A 22,311-nucleotide genomic window follows, 5' to 3' on the forward strand; every position below is an offset into this window, starting at 1 on the left:
CTGGGACCCAGAACTAGCACCCAGATTCTTCTAGACAGAGCCCTGCCATCAGTCCTCTCCTGCTGAGTGCCGAGCCCAGCTCACCTCTGCAGGCAGGTGGGCAACTTCACCTTCTCATCTGGGAACAGGGACCATAATAGCAACAGGCTTGTGATCCCTTAGCCACACACCTGAAATTCAAGAATCTCAAAAAACCAAAAGTTTTTCCAAACTCAACAGCAGCAGAATCTGACTTGAATGGATCAGAGGTTATGGCTTATCCTCATTGACCCAGTTTTGTGTGAATATTTATACGTTTTGCTGTTTGATTTCAAATGCTGCCCCTGAACCCACAGGGCTGTTATGTCATACACAAGACAAGCACTGTAGTTGCTTTTCTCAAGTCTGCAGAGCTCTGAATTCTGAAATACGTCTGGCCCCAGGGGCTTTGATAAGGGCTTCTAAACCTGAATCTGCTTCACGGGGTGGTGGTAAGGATGGAAATTGGTAAATCATAGAACAGTCTTGCAGAAGTATATGACGTTCATCAGATGTAGGTGGTAGTGGAAATTGTAACTGTGACCATCAGTACCATTACTGCCCTCGGAGCAGACAAGAAAGAAGGGAGAATCCTCAGTTCAATCTGAGTAACGTGTCCTCTTAAAACGTTACTTGAGAGCTGAGCTTGACACCTGGATACTGACACCAACTCTATGCCCGTTTGGAGTACACTCACTCCAGGCCCTCGGAGCTCTTTCACACACCTGGATTCTGATGAAGCCTGGTACCTGCAAGGGTAGCGGAACCTGAGGTCCATTCCCAGGGCCCCACTGGTTAACCAGGCTACCCCAAAGATCTCTGGGGCCCCACTCCCCTTCTCTAAAAGATGGGGGATGATAGCTAATTGTGGTCTGTGTTATAGGCTGAATTGTGTCCCCCCCCAAAAAAATTCATATGTTGACATTATCTCAGAATATGACCCTATTGGGACATAAGATCTTTATGGAGGCCATCTTGTTAAAATGAGGTCATGATGGTTGAAATAAACCTAATATGACTGGTGTCCTTATAACAAGAGGAAATTTGGACACAAAGACACAATGTGAAGAGACACAGGGAGGCCACCTACAGGCCAAGGAGAGACCTGGGACAGATCCCTCCCTCCCAGCTTCCAAAGGAACCAATCCTGAAGACACCTTGGTTTGGACTTCTGGCCTCTAGAACTGTGAGAAATGGGGGAAGGGCAAAGGACAAACATCAGAAAGAGCAGATAAAGTCTAAATCACAGAGAAAAATAGAATGAAGGACACACGCAGATAGGGAACTCATACTGGATCCACGGTCATAGGCTCTTCAGCCAAAGCCCTCTGCTGGGGTGGGCTCACAAAACACATTTTGAAAATACATCCCATATCAGGATCTCCAGGGCTGGCAGGATAAGGCAAATACACTCAGGTGCATCTCTCTGAGCACATCCCACTGTGTTCCTTTTTGAGCATAATTCCACAGGTCTTAAAAACACCATGCCAAACACCCAAGTCCTAACCTCCTTGCTCACCAGGGAAAGGAAAGGTCAATTTATCACACACACACACACACACACACACACACTTTTTTAGAGTAGATCTGACTTACTGGATCTTGGGGGATTGGAATGTCTTTTGTTGGTGGAGAGACAGGCTTGCTCAGAAGCAGCAAAGGGTCTACAAGGCCAGGAGCTGTAAAACCCTTAAGCCAGGTCATCTTTGACTTCACAAGAGCTGTCTGGAATGAACTAGAAGAGCATCTCCACCCAAGGTCCCCAAAAAGAACTCATTCTCTACAGTGTCCCCACTGGTGATCAATGCAAACTCTCGGTGCTCAGGGCCGCAACTGATTAGTTCAGAGGTAATGCATAGAATAACTAAATCCTCTCAGAAGAGGAAATTGCCTTTTTTTTAAAAGATGACACCTTTGCCTCCCAAGAGCCCCATCTGCGTCTGGAGCTCCCTCTTCCCGGACACCAAGATTCAGCCTATTTGTCAGCAGCTGAAGCACACGTCTGAACTTCTAAGAATGCCCCCCTACCTTTCTCTGTGACAGGGACAGAGAGTGAGACATTAGATACCATTATCTAGATTTATTTATGTAAAATCATCACCCACCCTGGGCCAATCAATAAAGCCTGCCAGCAAAGTAGAATGTACTAATTTGCAGCCCCGGACCAGTTCAGCGCTGCTTTCAGGTTTGCCTGCCTGAGCTCCACTTCCCAGCCTGGAACGCCAGACCCTCCAGTGAGCACGCAAAGCTTTCTTTTCCATTAAACAAAGATCAAAGAACAAAGATTACAAATGGCAAGAAATTCCCAGGGAACATACCCATGTCAGCACTCCGAGCGCCAGGCGTGTTGGCAGGAGCTGTAATCCTGCCCCAGGTGCTCAGAGCCACCTTGGCCCCCAAGGCCCAGCTCACCGATGTGCTTCCTGGGCCGTGTAATAGGCTCTGCGATTCAAGCGTCCATGCACGCATCTTCAGGGGCCTTCTGGACGCCCGCCAGGCCGTTTAGTCTCTGTTCTTGATTTCAAAGGTGGCTCCAGGTTGCCTATCCCAGCAAAGATGGACAGGGAATGTCAGCAACTGCCCACTCACGTACTTTCACACCAGTTGAGACAGAGTTCCTTCCCCTCACCCTGCAAGGTGCATGGTGACAGATTCCCACAGAGCACATCGCCTGAGCACCAAGTTGGATGTGAGCTGGGCTGGCGCTGTTATGTTCTTTACCTGAGACCACATTTGCTCAGGAAGACATTTCCCACAGCCAAGTGTCTGCTTGGCTGAGGGAAGACACCATGACAGGGCAGGTGCCCATCTAGTAGAGGCAAACAGTCTGCCAGGCACGGGCCTGCTGGGGTAGGGAGTCGGTGACAATTAGCTGCTTACAGCTGGGACACCAAAAGATTCAGCTGTTCCTCCATGTAAACTTGGATGGTCCCCTGAGAAGCAGAAGGAACAGAGCAAAACCACCAGAGCCAACAAATAGTTGCTGGATGAATGAAAGACCCTTTAGTGTAAGTAGGCCAGGACTCCATGCTTCCCTGCTAACTATTCAAGTGTAGGACACGCTGCCCCATTTCACGCAAAATTTAGCAGAATACATCAGGAAAGCGGGTCCTACGACACGAAGCTCCTGTTGCAGTAGTGGAAGGTTTAACGTGGTCACTAAGGTTTAGTTTACCTTAACTTACCTCTGAGTGCTACAGAGCAACCCCTCCTACTGCAGGTCAACCCCTGCTCCCTGCCTCGAACACTGAACTACCCCACCTTGTGCACATCTTAGAACAGGTGTGCCGGCTCTATGCCTGCTCAGCTAGGCTGAACTACATTTCCCAGAATTCCCTTTTCTTGTGTGTTTCCTGTTAGCATGGGCTCCAAGAAAGAGTCTCTCGGGAGAGTTGCAAGACAGAAGGGAAGTGGCAGCTATTTTGTAGCACAGAGGTTGTTGCTGACCAGCTGACTCACCTCTTTGATGTGAAGCAGCAGCTGGTCTTGTCATTGCTCTCTTCTCCCCCTGAATTTTCCTTCCCTGTCTCTGACTCCTGGGCCGGGGATATGTGTGTCCAGCTCCATGAGGAAGGGCTCTGGCTCCTGCAGGATATCCTTATCACCAAGGTCAGAGGCAATAAGAACAGATGTGGAGTTCAGTTCATCCTTATGGGATTCTAGCTTATGCACATGGGGTTCCAGCCTGCTTGTGATCTCCCCTTCCTGACCACTTCCCTGGGGGCTTCAAGTTCTAGCACTGGACTGAGACAGCCTTGCAGAGATGGCCTATCCAGTGTCTTTAATAACATAAGCCAAGTCCCTGTAGAACATGAATTATCTGTTTATTCTGATTCTTGAGATGAACCCCACCCAATACAACAAGTAAGGGACTTTAGAGGCAAAATCCCTTTTAAAAAAGGGGTAGGTGGAGAGGCTCACGCAAGATATAAAAATCAGCCAGCACAGATTATGGCATATAGTCAAAACTCAGTAAATATCAGCCAATTTTAAATGGACAGGGTTTTTGTGAAGATGAGAGAAATCATGTTTGTGAAAATGTTTTGAGAACTACGAAATACTATTCAAATGCCAGTTTTTTTTTTCTTTGCTACTTTAGAACTATTATCTAGTTTTGTTATTTTTTTTTAACATCTTTATTGGAGTATAATTGCTTTACAATGCTGTGTTAGTTTCTGCTTTATAAAAAAGTGAATCAGCTATAACATATACATATATCCCTATATCCCCTCCCTCTTGCATCTCCCTCCCACCCTCCCTATCCCACCCCTCTAGGTGGTCACAAAGCACCGAGATGATCTCCCTGTGCTATGCGGCTGCTTCCCACTAGCTTTCTATTTTACATTTGATAGTGTATATATGTCCATGCCACTCTCTCACTTCGTCCCAGCTTACCCTTCCCCCTCCCCGTGTCCTCAAGTCCATTCTCTACGTCTGCATCCTTATTCCTGTCCTGCCCCTAGGTTCTTCAGAATTTTTTTTTTTTTTTTTTTTTTTTTAGATTCCAGATATATGTGTTAGCATACGGTATTTGTTTTTCTCTTTCTGACTTACTCACTCTGTATCCGGTTTTCATTATTTCTACACTTAGTGATGTTACTTATATTATCAGTAATATGGACAAAGTCTCTTGATGTATCTGAGGAGACAAGTTCTAATTCTTTCAGATTAGTGACATGTCATTTGGAAAACGTATTTCTGTACCAAATGCCACCTTCTGTGAACTCCACCTATGTGCTCTGTTCTGCTTGTGCTGAAGGCTCACACATGTTCCCAGACCAATCTCAGCATGGGCAGGGTATGCACAGCTGCCCGCTGTCTACTTCTCCTTCCCCCAGTGGGACATGAAATGAAGTCCTGTTTCCCGGACTGGCATCCAATGGCCAGATCCCACTGTTGGGCTCCTACTCTATGAACCAAATAGTCTTGTTTCCAAACACACTTGATAGCTAGTGTCCTGGGAGACCTGTGGAACCAGCCACACTCTTTCTTCTCTCCAACACGGGATAAACCCACCTTCTCCAACCCAGTCCCTTCCGTTTCATTCTTGGCCTGTTATTCTACTTCCAACAAATACTCCTAATTGGGCTGGGGTCCTGGGGCCATCCTCCCCAACCCACGAGGCCTGACATTTTGTTGTCTTCTTACGGTGACTCTCCTGGAATGACTGCTATTTCCCACTAGGCTCTAGAGGATTCCACTGCTGTCTTTGCAGCCACAGGATGGAATGACCTGGCACAGTCCAATTCTAGAATTAGGAATGAGACCACTCTGCCCCTTGGGGATTGTGACCGGTCCATTCAGGTGCCTTCTCCAACGCAGCCCAAGAGGCCAGGTTAGTCCTCTCTAGTTAACCTCCCTCCACTCGGCCGCAACTAGCAGATGGAGCCATAATGCCTTAGACCCCAAGTTTACCTCCGTTACCTTAGTTTTAGTCTCCCAACCTAGAAAGACACCGGAGGTAGCCCCAGGGAGGTGTCTGTGCTGCAGGAAAAACATTCAGTGATTGGATCCTGATTCAAACCAACCAACCACAAAGGACATATTTAAAACAATCAGGGAAATGTTAATATGGGTAGTGTATTAGGTGGTATGAAGGGAACCATTGTTAATTGTTTTGGGTGTGATAATTACAAGGCAGTTTTTTAAAAGTCCTTAACAGTGAGAGATTTATGTTGAACTACTTACAGGTGAAATGATATGGGATTTGTTTTAAAATAATGCAGAAGAAAATAAATGGGGGAAAGAGATTAAAACAAGATGGGCAAAATGGTGATAATTGTTAAATCTGGGTAAGGGTGTGTGGAGTTCAAAAAACTATCCCCTCTATAGCAGAAATTAACACAACATTGTAAATCAACTATACTTCAACTTAAAAAATTTTTTTAACTATCCTCTCTATATTTTGTACCGATCGAAATTTTCCATGTTAATTTTTGTTGTTGTTGTTGTTGAAAACATACAGAGACTTTCTACCTACAGCTGAGTTTCTACCCTATCAGTGCTCGTGAGGACCCCAACTCCAGTCAGGGAATAGGAATCCAAAATGGACAGAGAAAATCTGGGTTTTCTCCCAGAAAAATGGCACCAGGAATGAATGAACACAGAATTCTGGAGTTCTATTTTAAGCTTACTCTCCCTGGATTCTAAAAGCTGCAATTTATTGACCAACTTTTAGTGGCTACGTCCAAGACTATCAGACTCTAAGCGGAAGTAAAAGCTAGAAATAAGAATGCACAAAGCAGTTCAGATTTTTTTTAACAAATTTACTTTTAGTATGTCTTGAAATATATGTGTAATATCATAAATGTATTTACAATGAAAGAGTAATTACTGTTTGAGGAAGCAATGAAACATACTATCAAGTTCAAGTTGCCCTCAAATGTTAATAAACATATAGGCAACAAAAACTCTCCATATTAGATTTGACCGTTAATATGAAATAGAACCCCAACCTGCACTGTCAAACAGAAAATTTTTCACTCTTTCAGCTTATATTGTTACCCAATAAAAATACTAGTACATTTTGAGTCCTGATGGAGTTTTCAAGGGGTTCTAAGCCAGAGTTAGGATTTCCAAAATTATCCTGAAAAATTTCACCTCGTCTTTCTTAATAGATATCTAACTTCAACTTTCTTACACAGTGTTGGAAACTCACCCTGCACAGTGGATAGTATATGTGTGTGGAAATCCTCATCTCTTTTCCTGTGAGATGACAATCCAATTATGATACCATCAGCCCCTTTTGCCCAATAGTCAATGAGTCATTCAATCAGCAAATAGGTATTGAATTGCTATAATGTTTCAGGCACTTCCAGAGGCAGAGGCTTTAAGGAAATGGGCATATTCCGTGACACAGTAATGAAAGCTAACATTGGAAGCGTATTTTTGCAGCTTACAAAGTACCAAGAATACTATCTGAGCGAGTCTCTGAATTGCAGTTTTCTCATTTGAAAAAGAAGGACAATATTATCACCCAGCTGAACAGTTTTGGGGAGTTTTTAGGTTTTTTAGGTTTTGTTGGGCTTTTTTTTTTTTTTGCTTTTATTCAAAAAATAAAATTGTTGAGCAACCATTTTGCGCCAGGGGCTTTATTTCTATTGCTATCACAGACAGTTGCCGTAATGATCCTATGAACTGCGATAGTACCTAGCATCCAGCTTGGCTGAGCGCAAGCCATTCACTACCCATTCACTAATTTCATTGGATTCTTTCCCGAGACCCCCTCCTGGCCCACGTTCCCAGCCTGCCTCTTTGGCAGTTATTCAGTCTCCTTTCTGCCACTCTACCTCAGGCTTCAAAGTCCAGTCCACCATGGGAAGCATCCAATGTCAGCACAGCACCCTGATGGGCCGGGCTCCCCCCAGCACTGCCAACGTGACCCAGACGGGGAGGTAGGCTGTGGAACTGGAGACAGGGGGAACCAGTCAGTTCTGCTGTAGTGAATTAGACTAAAACGTTTAACTGCTTCTGATGCTGCTGAATTCTTGGGAACCACTTGAACAAGTAGTGCTTTGTGCTTTCTCATTCTTGGCAAGGCTGACCCACAAAGAGGGCTCCCTCAGAGCCTACAAGGGGGATGGGGGTGGGGAGAGGCCCTGAATGGCTAGGCAGGCTTTCCCATTGGAAACCAGGAGTCCCACTCCTCAGCCATTAGTCACACCAATCCCCATTTTCCCTGTCACATTGTCTTAGTTCTCACTTCTGACCAAGGAACCCCATTAATTTTCCGTGATGTACATTCCAAATGCCATCACCTCGGTTCTTTGAAATTCAAAGAGCTGGATTAATGAACCACAAACTTCAAGCAAATTGGCTACGTAATCCATCACATCTGACCACAGCTTTGCCACTGCCTCGAATTCCAAAGAATGGCAGAAATTTCCCAGACTGCTTTTGAAAATGAACACAGAAGCCTGAAACAGCAGCCTACGCTGCGTTCATCCTTTCTAGAAACGTTATGTGTCTTCTGTGTACTGGAAATTAAATGGTCTCATTCTCCCCCTGGTATTTTATTGTTACAAATTTAACCTGTTCAAATGTTATATTAAATTCCAGTCTTTTCCAGAATAATCTACATTTAATTCCTCATTCCGCCAACTATTCAAAATATCCCTCTTGGCAGAAAAGCTATGTGAATTGCAAACTCTTTTAGATTTTGTTGAGGTCTTAAGAACACTACTTGCCCATGTATTCAACTGAGGCCCTTTTCTTCCATTACATTTCCCCAAACTCCTTTCATATAATGTCAGAGTCACAAAAACCAGGAGCAGTGATTGGCCACAGTCATTCACCTTTCCTTCAGTGGCGAAATGGCGTTAATGTCTGCAAATGAAAAAATATATATCAAACTAATTACCGTCTTTTCCTCCAAAGCAAAAGATAATCTAACACCGTTCTTTTGGACATAATGCCATTTATTTCACATAAGGGGGTTTTTGTGTGCTGAAAAACGATGGTGTTTAATAGGTGTGAATCAAAACCCAAATTAGCTAATTAACTGATGTGTCTGAGAATGAAATGAAGAATCCATATGCTGTGAAAATTGTCAAAAGCACAGAAGAAATGTCATGTCAGGTGAGACTAGTTCAGAATTTCTCTGCTGGTGAAACAAAAGATGCTTTTTTTAAAAAGAACCATAGCATAGAACTTTGGTTAGCTGGGATGGTCAGGAAATGAATCATTGCTGGATTGTTTAGTTGTCCAGAGAGCTGAAGGGAAGGTTTTTTGTTTTGTTTTGTTTTGTTTTGTTTGTCCACACCACGAGGCATGTGGGATCTTAGTTCCCCCACCAGGGATCAAACCCACACCCTCTGCATTGGAAGGGCAGAGTCTTAACCACTGGACCACCAGGGAAGTCCCTGAAGGTAAGTTCTTTAAGTAACCAAAGTTTTTTGTTTATCTTAACCATTTCCCTATTAACATGGCTTGCTCATTCAGAATCATCACTATGAACACCAAAAATTATTTACTGAAGGCCTAGGGACTATGAATTGGGAGGGTTTTGTCCCTTCATTAAGTTGCCCCAAAGGGTGCTGGATGTGCCCAAGGATGACCTCAAAACTGAATTCTCTGTGTCCTGACTTTCAGGTTGGGCTCTAGAAGACTGAGTCTCAGACAGTTGACATGATGCTGGCGTGACGTCCAAGGTGTCATTTCTGATGATGAAGTATTTACCTTCCCCAAATTCCTGACCTTCAGTAAGAATTGGTTAAGAAGTACATCATGTAGAATGTATACAAACTAAAGGCTCCCATCATGTTTTTTTTTTGCAAGAAGAAACCCCTGCCGAGATCGTTTCTTTAATAGTCACCATCATCTACAGGGTATGATGGGGAATCCCAGTCCTAACTAATCCAATCTTGAGTTATAGAGGAGAAAAGACAAAATTAGATTCTCAAGTAGAGCTTACTGGCTCTGGCAGTCAAATGCCTCACTGAAAATTCCAGAAAACCACAGGAAAAATCCAGGCTGACAGAGAAAACTGACAACATCAATATCACTGAAATGTTACCAGGTAACACTTCAAGATAAACTGATCCATGAATTTAACTACTGGTATAACATCTCTGTGTTTCTGATTTGTAAAAATTTTTGGAGTGCCAAGTTCTAAACATTTACATCTGGACTTCAGTGTGTATAAATTTTCCAGAAACCTGAAGCTGTTTAAAGTGATTACAAACATTTTATTTTTCCCATTTTGTGGGGAGGTCAGTACATTTCAAAACACATCATGTGGTTTCTTGCCTGCTTAACCAAGAGATGCAGGGCCTCAATTTTTCTTCTCTCAGGGTCACGAGCATACCTATGCACACCTTGTACTTGATCACAGAGCAATGAGACAGTGTTCCTTGGGATTTTCTTCCCAGTTGGGTAGCTTTAGGAATATTTCTGAATATGTTTTTATCTGTGAAATACAGAACATAATAGTACCTACCTCAGAAGGTTAGTGTGACAGTTAAAATAGACAATGCAAGTAAACAGACAAGCATGATGTACCCACTAAAAGGAAGACGAACTTTCTTGGCCTCCATATCAATTTATCCTGGATTCTGTGCCTTCTCTAGTTCTTCTGTTTTCTCCTTGATCATGTAGCTGTCATCCAGCTCTTTTCATGTTTCTGGACTACCTGCTCCTTTTAATTTTCCATTTCATATTTACTGTGGGTTGCCAAAATAAAATGCAACTTCTTAGAACTGTGTGTAAAGCAAGAGAAAATAGGCCCTGAATTAGGGCCTCTCCTTGCCCTAAAATCCTTCCTGAGAGACTTTATGACAGTTATGTCTGGTGGATACTGGATAGTAGTCTACTTCCCTTTCCCAGCAGCCGTGTCCTGGATGGCTGTGATTTCCACGAGTCTGACCCATCAGGTATGATAAAAGACCATGTCTCCATGTCATCTTCCCAAAACATTCCTCACATGATCAATCTTGCCCAAAAATTAGGACCTGGAATCAATGCATCCTAATGAAACATAGAATTTTTTCAAAATGTTGTAGGTTAAAGAAAGTGCAAACTTTTACCTATGCGGTATTTTTTATATCAATTTATTTATTTTATTTATTTATTTTTGGCTGTGTTGGGTCTTTGTTGCTATGCGCAGGCTTTCTCTAGTTGTGGAGAGCAGGGACTACTCTTCGTTGCGGTGCATGGGCTTCTCATTGTGGTGGCTTCTCTTGTTGTGGAGCACAGGCTCTAGGCACGTGGGCTTCAGTAGTTGTGGCACGCGGGCTCAGGAGTTGTGGCTCATGGGCTCTAGAGCACATAGGCTTAGTTGCTCCACAGCATGTGGTATCTTCCCGGACCAGGGACTGGACGCGTGTCCCCTGCATTGGCAGGTGGATTCTTAACCACTGCACCACCAGGGAAGTCCGCAGTATTTTTTTTAAAGTACCTGAATCTAGTCAAGCCTCTAGACCTAACTCTTTTTTCTTAGAAGGGAGGAGAAACTATTATAAATTGAAAGAGATATAAGAGCGGGACCAACGAAATGCAGTGTGAAGACATTGTTTGAAATCTAATTGGAAGAATCGAACCAAAAGAATTGAAGCATTTTGGGACTTCCCTGGTGGCACAGTGGTTGGGAGTCTGCCTGCCAATGCAGGGGACACGGGTTCGAGCTCTAGTCCGGGAAGAGCCCACATGCCGCGGAGCAGCTAAGCCCGTGCGCCACAATTACTGATCCCGTGTGCCACAACTACTGAAGCCATGGCAAAGAGAAGCCCGCGCACAGCAATGAAGACCCAACACAGCCAAAAATAAATAAATAAAATAAATAAATTTATAAAAAGAAAAGAATCGAAGCATTTTGATACAATCATGGAGCATTAAACACGAAAGAGGTATTCTATGATATTAAGGAATGATTGTTATTTTTGTTGTGATGATGATATATTGTGGTTATTTTTTTTAATCTTTGTCTATTGAAGATACATACATATATATTCACAGGTGAGTGATATGACAATTGTTATTTTTGGTGAAGATGATACTGTAGTTATATATATATATATTTTTAAGTATTTTTCTATTGAAGATACATACACATAAATTCACAGGTGAGTGTTACGATGTTTAGAATTTCCTGTATAGCTCTCCAGCCAAAAAAGAATGTGTATGTGTGTGTGTGTTTGTGTTAAAGGGGTAGAAAATGAAAATAACAGGATACTGATAAGTCTCAAAGCTGAGGAAGGATACGTAGGGATTTATTATACTCTTCTCTTAACCTTTTGTAAGTTTGAAATTTTTCCAAATGAGCTTTTAAATTTATAGGCTGATGCATTTTTAGAATTTCATCTTAGCTCACACATTAAAGCACCATGCTCCCTGGGATGGAAGGCCAACCGAGCCTTCCATCATCACTCATTTAGCACCTACTGTGCCCCCAGCCAGGCAGCTCTGAGACATCGAGCTCATTAGCAACCATTTCTAATGTAGCCTTTGACACTTGGAGGCATTTCTTTTTTCTAATCAATTTTGCAAAATCATGGTCACCATGAGCCTCTTATTTGAGGTTAGCACAATTTGAGAGACAATTCAATGTGTCATTTTTGACCTTGTATCAAATTGCAAGTATTTTTAATTAATATATAGACACATATAAAGGCAGCATCAATTGTTATTAACCAAGTTAATGAAAATTTATACAATGAAACAGCTCACCTCTCTCAATCTTCTTTGGCTTCAGTTCCTTTGGTCTTTCCAATCTGTTAAGCACCGCTAAGGCTATTTTTGGAATCCCTCATTACTTCCAAATAAAGAGTCTCAGTTCTTTAATACTTTGAGTCTAGTAAAAACAGCATGTACCTGAGAATCAGGAAATAGAAACTCATGCCCAAGACTCTGCCAGCATGAAGTTTGTGACTTGAGAAAGTCACTTTTCTGCTCTGAGTCTTGGTCTCCGAATGTAGGAAGTAAGGCTAATTGTACCTGTCACACATTTTATAAGGATTATAGAAAATTATACCGACCCCTATATTATGAAGATTATGCAAAAATATACAAGACGTGAAAAGTAATGTTTAATCACTTGAGAGGCAGGAACTGACACCTCAAGACACCTGAGACCTCGGTTCAAGCCTTCCTACTCTCACAGCAAAAATATCCATGCCCTGGGTCACCTTTGTGTTCATTTGGATACCGGAGTTCTTGTGCCTCTGAGAACACCGTAAGGGATAGATACAGTGGCAGCATATCCTAGAGGCATCTGGGGTGATGCATGGCTGGCCTTACACCCAGTTAACCCCAGAGATGGTTAAACAACATTCCCCCACCATGTTCTTCACCTCGGCGACCAGTGACGGTGCCTCACTGCAGCACTGCAACTCAGTGAGGACATATCAGAATTCCAGGTGTGTCTTTGTATAAGCTCCCCTTGATAGCACTTCTCTAAGACTTCCTTTGTTGTATAACGCCAGTACCACTGATGCAAAGTATCAAAGGAAATAAATCTGCCCCTCACATCCCGCACCAAGTCTATGACAGTAGTGCATTCAAGCAACAGACACAAACATTCACCCCAAGACCATTCTCTATGGGCAAGGAAATCCAATGATCCAAATAAGAGGGGGTCAGGAAAGGAAATGAATGTCTTATCTAACAGAATCATGAAAACCTTGAAAGTGGCACCCAGGAGGACTGGAGGGGTGTTAAGGGTGAATAGAACATTGTATAAAGATGAATAGTGGCCGTCCCTGCAGTGTTGAGTTAAACCAGTGGCCAAGAGTCACCTCTGATAACTTCCCTGGAAACTCAGCCTCATGAGCTGAGCCCTAAAGGACATGGGTAGGCAGGTGGTCTCGGACCTCCCAGTGAATGAGTCTAGAATAAGTGTCAGTGTCTCAGAGCCCACATCTGTTCATAACACCAGCCTTGAGTCAGCCCTGGTTTGCTCACCCCCAGGCCACCCCACTGTCCCAGCACCCCCAGGCCTTACACAGCCTCCCAGCGCCCCCTTCCCCTGCCTGATGGGGCGAGACCACGTGATCTGAGAACAATTCCTTCCACATACATGATACTGAATTTCGGTTCTTTCTAATAAACAGGAGCAGATCTCTACCGGGTCAGCCTGTCCCTTCCCATTCTCACTCTGAATTAGACTTAGAACCTTACAAAGTTGGAGGGGTCTCTAAGAGACCAAATCCCTTGTATCCCTTGGTTCTGTTCTGCTCAGACCCTGAGCAAATGTCTCGCCATCCCCACCTCAAACATAAATAATTCCATGTGCATTCTGGTTGCTCTCCAAAGCTTTCTGTGCAGTCCCTCCCTGGATTTTTGGTACGCACAGAGCAGTGTTGAAAATACCCAGCCACAGCTGCGATCTGGGCATTTGGAGAGCTCTGGGTTCCACATAGCAAGGTGGGGCGATGGATGGGCCCCCAAACTAGAGCGCATCTGATGAGCTGGAATGAATGCACGGCTCCCTCCAACCTCCCGAGTGGAGCCGAACTGTGCAGTCGGAGAACCAGATCGGAGTCGGAGGCAGCTCCAGTTCTGATGAGCCCAGGGTCAACTTCACCCGGACCCCCAAATGAAGGGCACAGGGAAGAGAAAATCTCCATGGGGAGATTCTGATCCTTAGGCAGACAGCCAATGAGGAGGCTTCTCTGATGCAAAGAAAATGTGGAGCACGGGCTGCTGCTGCAGAACGCAGGTCCAGAGCCTCCCCTCCCATTCCTGACACCTGAACCCTCACCTTGCCCACACCCTCCCTTTAGGGTAAGAACCTCAGCTGGCAGAGTTAATTACAGACCGAGCTGCTCCTGTTGCAGCCTCTGCCCTGTCCATTCTACACACTGGGAGGGGGTAGAGGATGCTTTCCTCCAGTATCAGTCCCCAAATAGATACTCTCTATACAAACATTAGTTAGAATTTTTATCATAGCAGGTATGATAAATAACACTTTTCCACCTTACATGTGATGTTGAGGTTTTTCTCCAAAGTTAAAACCCATGGGGACAGATCTCCCCACAGTGTGCTGAGGGCAGTGAAAATGCCCATCATACCCTCACGTGGCCATGACGAACAATGGACAGCGAATAAACTCACAGACAACACTGCAAAATCACCTCTCCCCAGCTTCTCTGAGGGCAACATCTCCATTCCTGAGCCTCTGGATGGCCACTCCCAAACTCACCATGAGCTGGAAGGATGCAGACATCTTCTGGCCCCAAGGGAGAGAGCCTGGGGTAACTCTGACATTTCAGGTAGCCAATTCAAGAGTCACCAAATCCCAAGTCTCAGGGCTCCTTGGGTGTCAGAGGATGTCTATCAAGATAAAGTATCTGCAGAGTAGCGGGCAAAGAGGTAAAGCCTGGGAAGAACAATTTCACCACGATTTTAGTTATGGCTGGGAGAATGCCATAGCATCGTCTAATTGGTGTTAACATTTCATTGCTCCAAAAATATTATTGGGCGAGCATTTTGTCTGGTTTCCTTAAGGAGACAAAAGAAATAGAAGCAGGGTTCACCACTGAAGAAGTTTGCATTTGGCTGGCCAGGAAAAAAGACCCAGGATTAGGTAAAAACCAAAGGTCAAACAGCGTAGTAATCCCTGTAAGGTCATTGGGAGGTCTGTGAACCAGACTAGAAAAAGATGCATACAGAGAAAGCTTGAGCTTATTCAGAGCTAACACTTATTTAGCTATTACTATGTTCCATGCCATATGGTAAATTCCTCACCAGGCTTTGAGAAAGATACTATTATTATCTCCATTTTACAAAGGAGTAAAAGACACTTAGAAACATTGTCACCAAGGGTCAGCTAGGCCATGATGAAATTAGGCATGACCCAGACCTCTCTGATTCGAAAGCCTTTTTCTCTAACCACCATATTATTATTACTCAGTCTCCCATAATGTTACCATCCTCCAAGAGGCCAAAGGGGAGAGAGGAAGGGCTAAAATGGAGTTGAAGGTAGAAGAGGGGAAGAGATGTGCACAAAGAGATGGTGTCCTGTCTTAGTTTAAAAGCAAGCATTTCCTTTCTAACTACAATGACCTTCATTTTTTTCCCTGTGCTCATCTACGTTTCCAAAATTTCTCTGATGAACACATAAAGGTGTATAAAAAATTGCAGGCAATATTGTATTAAAATTGTCAGTGCGGCAGATTCGGAGAGCTTTTAAGCAGAGGAATCAAGGTTCCTAACATTCTGCTAATGGCATCACTTCGTATCGTGGAGAACACTGGGGTACCAAAACAGGAGATGCCTTGCTCAGCGACACAGCAAGATGAGGGCAAAGGGGTGAGAAACCAGGGATGTACCTGGTGGGGGCTTTTTCCATCTCACCGTGTTTTGCTGAATTTTTCCAACAGGGAAGCATCAGGAAGCCAGGGACAGTTCAGGAAGATAAGCAGGGTGGCAGAGTGGAGGGTGGAATGGAATTGGGAGCAGCTGCCAGGAGAGAAACTACTGTAAGAAAGGGATGGCCAGGCTCCAGACTTGGCCTCAAGCAGGAGGCTTAGTGACAAGGAGCAGCAAAGAGAAAATGTCAGACCACAGTGAAGGAAGGCATGACAGAACCCAGAAACCAGGTGTGTCTAGAGCATGAAAGAGTGACAAGGGTGAGAGATGTATGTTCTGGAATAGAAGGCAGTGGTGCAGCAGTTGACCTTCCTGACTGGTCTATGACCCAGATATCAACCAATGTTGAACTCCAAAATCCTGAAAGCCAAGAGCAGAAGAATCTGCTCCCCACCCCCTCCCAGTCTGCCTCCACTGCCACAGTTCAGGACACTAAATTGGCAGTTCTCAACATTTTCCCTTCAGCTACACACCCAACATTTGTTATTTCCATATACAACATGCCCCTCAAATTTTGATGAAATCATAAAAAATAATTTGTGGAAGTAAAAAGTAAAATGCTACCCAATATTTTATTGTTGCAGCTATTAGAAGAAATTTCATTGTGGGAAGTGGCTGATGTAAGATAGTCCCTGTGGCACCTGGTGTGTTGTCTGAACCCCTGACCATTTTTCTCCAGTTCAAGAATGTACATCAGAACATAAGTCAGTGAGTTTTCATAGAGACATAATCTTGAATCTAGTTCAATTTATTGAAAAATTGCTAAGCATTGATTCTTTCACTATTGTTACAATGAATGACTTGTGAGCCCCACTCTACTGCATCAAGACTGTGTCTCTGGATTGCCCACTTGGAGATCCTTAACCTCTTAGCTATCCCCTGACCTCCTGACCACTAGGGGGCAGATGCTTAGGCATTTTCCTCATCTGGACACTACCCTGACCTCAGTCATTTTCTGACTTCCCATCTCCTGATAGATGCCTGACACTGTCCATCCCACCGACCCCCAACATTCTGGCTCCATGGATCCACCCTCCTGATCAGAATCATTGACTTTCTTCCATCAACTCATTTGCCCTGACCCTCAACCTCTCCACCCATTCCACCTTGGGCAGGGACAGTATGATGTCATATGGATTATTCAATATTCTGCATGACATAGTCATTAGTGAGATGGTAAGGGGAGATATTGGTTAATGAAAGAAAGATACGATAACAGGCAACAGAGAAGCTAGAGCTACAAAATGGTTAAAGGGAATGAAGACAAGAGAGCTTGCAAAACAGTAAACACATAGACTGCAGGCTCCCACCCCCACCTACCTTCTCAAGGGTCATCCCCACATATGACACTCATGTTCTTTCCATAAGAGTTTCTCATGCGGCCCGTGGTCTGCCGTGTTACCCTGTTCCAAACAGCTGTGCTCTCACTTTACTTCCCCGGCAGAAATAATTAGGTGAACAATGCATAGCTCAATTCCCTTTGTCCAAACCCACTTTAACAATTTTTATATGGTTTCACCCTAACCAACACCCAGTACTCCCCCAGTGCTACTCACTGCTCAGATGGCCCAGTCTCACTTAAATGCAACACAGAAAGAAATGGGATCCCAAATAAGAGGATTCTGTTTTCCAGGAAAATTATGCCTTTGGAGCTTGGAATAATTGATGGCCTTCAAGCAGAGATTTTTCCATTAGGAAACTGGAAATATGCTTATAGGAGGAATTTAAGAAGTCCCAGCCATTATTACTAATATTATACTTATTTTATTCTTGTAAGCAAGAGAAACCTGGTATGAATTTATCAAAACTTTCCAAGACCTTTTCATGCAATGACCATTTTATCCCAACTGAACTGACCATTAAATATACTTCTGGGAGCAAGAGGACAGAATATTTGAATTCAGGGTCTTAGGCATAAAAAGTTAAAGTATATAACTTTTATATCTGTGATCTGAGCACATTTTCCCAACCATATACAAGGAGAAATTTCCTGGCATAATCATTATTGTCATTTCCTTCAACTGTTGAATTAACACTTCAGGTTTCCACCTTCCACAGTCTTTAAAGGAGGAAGCCATGTGTACTCACCACCTGAATTATGTAATTTGTAGCTTGAAATCAGTCTTTCTTCCTTTTCTTTGATTGATTTTTATGTCTAAGCAGATTTTTCAGACACTCTTTAACTAAAATCTGAATCATGGAGCCTGAGAAGACCCAGCCAGGTGATGAAAGGGAGAGAGAGTCACACACCAGATTAGAAAGCTTTTCCCTTGTATTCTGCCCCATCAACAATAGCCCATGTCCACTTCACAAGAGACCTAAGGAACAAGCTGAAATGAGAAGGAAAACATTCTTTCATAGGGAAGGGTGATCTCTTGCAAAGTACCCCTCAGATCACTCTAACTTAAGGTGTTTGTTTGCTTAACTGTGAGACAGACGTAAATGAATCGGGGGAAAATTGGATCCATGGTTGGACCTCAGAAATAAGATCATCACTGTCATTTTACAGATGAGTAAAATGGGGTCCGGGAGGGAAGGCAGGATGTTTGTGCGAGTCAAGGACCCATGATCATGTAGCATTCTCCCATCCGAGCTGGTTGGCACCCCCCTCCCCAATCCCAATAACTACATCACTTATTCATCCTTCATTCACTCAGTGTTTATTAAGCATCTAATAGGCACCAGGCCTTCATAACCACGATTGCTACTGGTTGCTACTGAGTAGTGGTTGCTACTGAGGAAGCTGCTGGACTAACGGGGGAGAGAAACACACAACTGCCAGCCCTATGAGGACAGTGGATTTGAGCCCAGCAGGTCACAGCAGGGAACCCAGGTGGAAAGCCGTTGCAGTGACCTCTGGGAGCAGTGACGAGGGCCTAAGCTCTGATCATCACAACAGAGAGGAAGGGAGGAGCTCAAGAAACATTTCGCAGGTAAAATAGCAGACTTGCTGATTGACGGGATGAGGGAGGTAATGCCAAGGGGGCTTTTGAACGCAAACCCCCAACCCAGAATTTCCTTGTCTTGAGTGTCTGGTCACCTAAATAAGAATTGGGATGTAGTGAGGAAAATTGGCAGGTTATCCAGAATGAAAGTTAAAATGGGAAAAGTAAGAGAGAGCCACACACAAATACTGTGAAAGGGGACAGGAAGGAGAGATTCGCTCCAACTGGGAAGGCTTCCTGAAAGAAGTGACCTCTGAACAGAGTCCTGAAAACAGAGTGGGATTTGAAGAGGTGAGAATGGGAGGGCAAGGCATTCTGGGTAACGGCCCGAATGAGCAAGAGGAGGAGTGTTTGGGGGATGAAGTGGGGCTCAGTGTGGCCCAAACAGAGGATGGGAGGGATGCACCACGGGAGGCATACCTGGCTAGGGGGCCCACTTCCCATATGGGGGGTTTCAAAAGCCAATAGGATCGTTTGGATTGTCCCGTGGGCAGTGGGGAGAGCAGGAAGGTGACAAGATCAAAGCAGAGCTTTGGAAGATACTTCCGCAATTTTTTCAGAGTTAGTGAGACTTATATCATCCTTCTGAGCCTAACCCAAAAGCAGAGGAGTCAATTCTACTGCTTTGGAGGCTTGAAAATGAATAGAAATGAAATTAAATAAAATTCTTTCCACATTCCTCGGGTTGGCGTCTCTCCAAAAAGAGCAGATAGAAAGAGGGAGCAAGGATAATGTTTGCCCTTTTACACTGCACAGTGACCAAGCTGCCCCACGGAGCTTCCTAGGTGGGTCTCGGATAAACTGATGGACATAAAGGAGTACCTAGTGACCAGAGACAATGTCCACCCTCCGAGGAAAGGGAGAGCTTTTTGGAGAAGGTGGCATGAGGAGGTGGCCTTCTGGAGTCCTCTGACAAAGACTTGCAGGTGGAGAGAGGGGGTGGGGTGGAGGAAGGCATTACCTCGCTCCTGGCAGTCCTGGCTCCACCCAGGGAAGGAGCTGGCCAGCAGACAGGGGCCTCATGGCACTGAATTGGACCCGGCCAGTTGGCACTGGATTTGTGCAAGTGAGATGCAGGATTACAAAGGAAGGGAATGAAGTATCTGGGATGAGAAAAGTCCTAGGAATCCTGCAGAATGGAATGCAGTAAGTGCCTCAGTGCCTGGTGTCCTAGCACAGGTTGCACCCCAAATCCAAAGTCTGGTGTCCTCGTGGTCACCAGCCAAGTGGAACTGACCCACTTCCCTGTCAGTCTCTCTTCCTCAATTTGAGACTCCCTGGCAACAAGGACCACCAAGACTGGTACCTGGTCTCCATCTTGGTGTTAGAACCTCACACAGCACCTGGTAGAAGCCAGACAGACTGGCTGACTCAGATGGCGAGAGAGAGGGAGCTGGGCAGGAAGGTGAGAGCGGCGAACAAATTATGCCAACAAATTAGTGTCTGTTAGTAATGGGTAACTTTAACGAATCATGTCAATACAAAATATTCTACTGTAATCCTAGTTACATGTGTATGTATATATCTATAATTACATACATACATATATATATATACATACATATGTGTGTGTGTGCATATATATATATATATATATATATATATATATGTATATATATATATGACAAAGTGATTAACTTATGCTATTTCTTAGTCTATTTTTTTGCCCAAATCTTAACTGCTGTTTTGGAGTAGTTTCTTTATTAGGCTTTATAATTTTTATGGGAGTAAATGCTGCAAACCCTGTGGTGGAGATTTGGAATTTTTGCACACCCACTGCATCATCGACTGTTTGTACTCCTAGCAACTGCGACCCAGTTTCCTTTTATGAACATCAATTTGCCCTAATTTGCTTGTTGGAACCATCAACCAGAATGACATCCTCTCCCCTGGCTGAAGGGTTGGGGCTATCATCAAGGCCAGACAAACTAACTCTCTCTCTTTGGGAACTTGGTGTCAGGCAGAGTGATACAAGGAAAGAAATAAATTATTAGACTTTTGTTAAAAAGAATATCAACTTTATACTTCTCACACAAAATAATTCATAATATTTAAAAAAAAGAGTGACACCACATCACTCCTGAGCCTGCAGGGGAATTGTTAGGACTGTGAGAGCCAAAATCACAGACAGGGAATGAGGGTGCCAGTGACTCAAGTGCTGTGACTCAGCTCTGTACCGTGGAGAGATCGAGGGGCCGGGAACATGGCCACCCTCCCTTTCTTTCACCTTCCTCCTGCCGAAAACTTTGTGATATAAGCCAACAAAGGCTTAGTCACTGATTATTACATGGAGATAGAGAAAGTCATAGAAGGACTTGTCTATATCTAGACAAGTTATAATCCTTGTCTTTTGTATTCTTTCCTACCACATCAGGCGTGATGAATATACGTATTATACAATTTAATACAACAAACCCACCATGTAGGGTCTATTATGCACATTTCAGAATATAATTGGGGAAATAAGTCACAGGAAGGCCACAATTCCCTAGCCAAATTCTGACATGAGTGTAGCACACCACAGAAATAATTCTGTCGGTGGATGAAGTTGTTTGGCCATTGGGGTTATCTTATAGCCCATAGGGGGTCTTTGTAGATACAATGAGCTAAGTAAGCATTTATCCATAAAACCCAAACATATTAGGCACAAAACAACAAAACAAAAACACCAGGTTTTATTAACTATTGGGTAGTTAATAGGAAATTAACTAACCAGTACCCAGAGATTAATACTGAAGGCAACACCACACATTGGGCTGCATACTGAACTTATGATTCACAAGAATGAATGTCCTCATGTCTGTTATATCTCATAAGGAACAGGAGGATAGAGTAACTGCTGGGCATGGGGGTAATATATGGGCTGGCCCTCTGATGTGCCACTGTCCCCTTGTCAGCTGCTCATATCAGAGTCCTGGTGGGGGGATCATATTTGAAGGCTGGGCCTGAGGGAGCGGCACCTTCAGAAATACCAGGCCTATTTCCTTAAGTGATAAGAAATATTCAGGGACTTCCCTGGTGGCACAGTGGTTAAGAATCCACCTGCCAATGCAGGGGACACAGGTTTGATCCCTGATCCGGGAAGATCTCACATGTCGCAGAGCAACTAAGCCCACATGCCACAACTACTGAAGCCCATGCGCTCTAGGGCCCATGAGCCACAACAAGAGAAGCCACTGCAATGAGAAGCCCGCACACCGCAACGAAGAGTAGCCCCTGCTCGCCACAACTAGAGAAAGCCTGCGCAGCAATGAAGATCCAATGCCGCCAAACAATAAATTAAAAAAAAAAAAAAAGAAATATTCAGAACCTTTGGTCCATTCATCCTTATGGAAGTGCCTGTCAGGTAAGTCCTGGGTTCCTATTGTTTACTAATCCAGACTCTCCAGCCTTCCCTGTGCACCTGTAAACTCCAGATAGCCACATACATTAGCCAGACTCAGTTTCTGTTGCTTGCAACCAAACACCTGCTTCCTAGGGGCCCCAAATTAGAACTAAATAAACAAACCATCTGGCTACCAATGGAGGCAACAGTCACCTTCAG

The 22,311-nt window shown here is 44.0% G+C and overlaps 2 long non-coding RNA genes across 2 annotated transcripts in view; both read right to left on the minus strand.

Annotated features, from left to right (window-relative positions):
• Window positions 1–2,182: 2,182 nt before the first annotated feature.
• On the minus strand, window positions 2,183–7,426 carry LOC130707662 (uncharacterized). The gene is made up of 3 exons (XR_009007666.1): window positions 7,308–7,426; window positions 3,478–3,615; window positions 2,183–2,560 (listed from the first exon to the last, which is right to left on the minus strand). It is a non-coding gene; the product is annotated as an uncharacterized LOC130707662 (long non-coding RNA).
• A 790-nt stretch (window positions 7,427–8,216) lies between these two features.
• LOC130707663 (uncharacterized) overlaps window positions 8,217–22,311 on the minus strand; it is a 41,675-nt gene continuing 27,580 nt past the window's right edge. The window contains exon 4 of the long non-coding RNA XR_009007667.1: window positions 8,217–8,343. This is a non-coding gene — a long non-coding RNA (uncharacterized LOC130707663). The remainder of the gene's footprint in view (window positions 8,344–22,311) is intronic.

The sequence above is a fragment of the Balaenoptera acutorostrata genome, chromosome 3, assembly GCF_949987535.1.
Source record: "Balaenoptera acutorostrata chromosome 3, mBalAcu1.1, whole genome shotgun sequence".
Classification (NCBI taxonomy): Eukaryota; Metazoa; Chordata; class Mammalia; order Artiodactyla; family Balaenopteridae; genus Balaenoptera; species Balaenoptera acutorostrata.